The following is a 1,286-nucleotide window of genomic DNA, read 5'->3' as shown; positions in this document are numbered from 1 at the left end:
CCTTATTGTTGTGCGCCTCTTTTCCTCCCTTCCTGGGCCGCCTGGAGTTGTGTTGTTTAGCACTGATTGCTTTAAAAGAACCATTCTTTTCACAGGTTTAAATGTCCCCTCAAGGAAAACCCCTTCACATGTACTTTATTGCATGCAGCTGGTGAATACCCACAAATTATGGCTGGCAAATTCAATCGTCTGGCTGGCTTGCATGTTTTACTTAGGCAGGGTGAAATCAAGTTCTTTATTGGAAGTTGTTTACAACACTGCATGTTCCTAGCATACAATCTCAGATGACCACAAACAGCCACAGTAGCCCCACTTGAGCAGTCAAGATGCCAAACCACCAACAGCTCTGGCCCAGATTGTACATATGTGATCCTAACAGCACTTTGGAATGGATCACTTGATGATTCCCTGTTCTGTTCATTCCCTCTGGGGGCACCTGGCGTTGGCCAGTCGGAAGACAGGATACTGGGCTAGATGGACCATTGGTCTGACCCAGTCTGGCTGTTCTTATGTTCACTTTCTGGCTTTGCCCAGACATTGCCCTTTTCTAAGATGCACCTGTAGCTCTTTTCTTGCTGAGCATCCTCATTCTGCCAATCTTGACATACAACCCTCCACAAGGGAAAATATTCCCTCATTACTTATTGTTTACCTAGATAGATCAATGCACCCTTGTGCTGCTCTTCAAGAGTGCTATAACCCTGCAGCTGTAGTAAAGAGTGTGCCTAACTCCTGTCCTGGCTGCCACAGGAGGGGATCAGGAAGGGCTGAGGGGGAGGAGTTGTGGCGTTTGATTGCTCCTCTGAAAAGGAGGAGTGTGCCTCCTAGCCAGAGCTTCCTGCTGGATATAAACTCTAGTCCTGCTGCTCTGTAGGTGTACAAGAAGGGTGGAGGCCATAAGCAGCACAGCTGCAGACTGTGAAGCATAGGGACTGCTCCCTCCAGGAGCCCCCTAAATGCAAGACACTCCAGAGGAGGCAGGGCCATGTCCTTGCTTTCCAATGCATTAGGGCGTGGGTCGGCCACCTTTCAGAAGTGGTGTGCCGAGGCTTCATTTATTCACTCTAATTTAAGGTTTTGTGTGCCAGTCATACATTTTAACGTTAGCGTCTATAATATAGAACTAAACGATTGTTGTATGTAAAGTAAATACGTTTTTTTAAATGTTTAAGAAGCTTCATTTACAATTAAATTAAAATGCAGAGGCCCCCGGACCAGTGGCCAGGACCCGGGCAGTGTGAGTGCCACTGAAAATCAGCTCACGTGCTGCCTTTGGCATGCGTGCC

Source organism: Chrysemys picta, chromosome 4, assembly GCF_011386835.1.
Source record: "Chrysemys picta bellii isolate R12L10 chromosome 4, ASM1138683v2, whole genome shotgun sequence".
Taxonomy (NCBI): Eukaryota; Metazoa; Chordata; order Testudines; family Emydidae; genus Chrysemys; species Chrysemys picta.
This window is presented reverse-complemented; position numbering follows the sequence as displayed.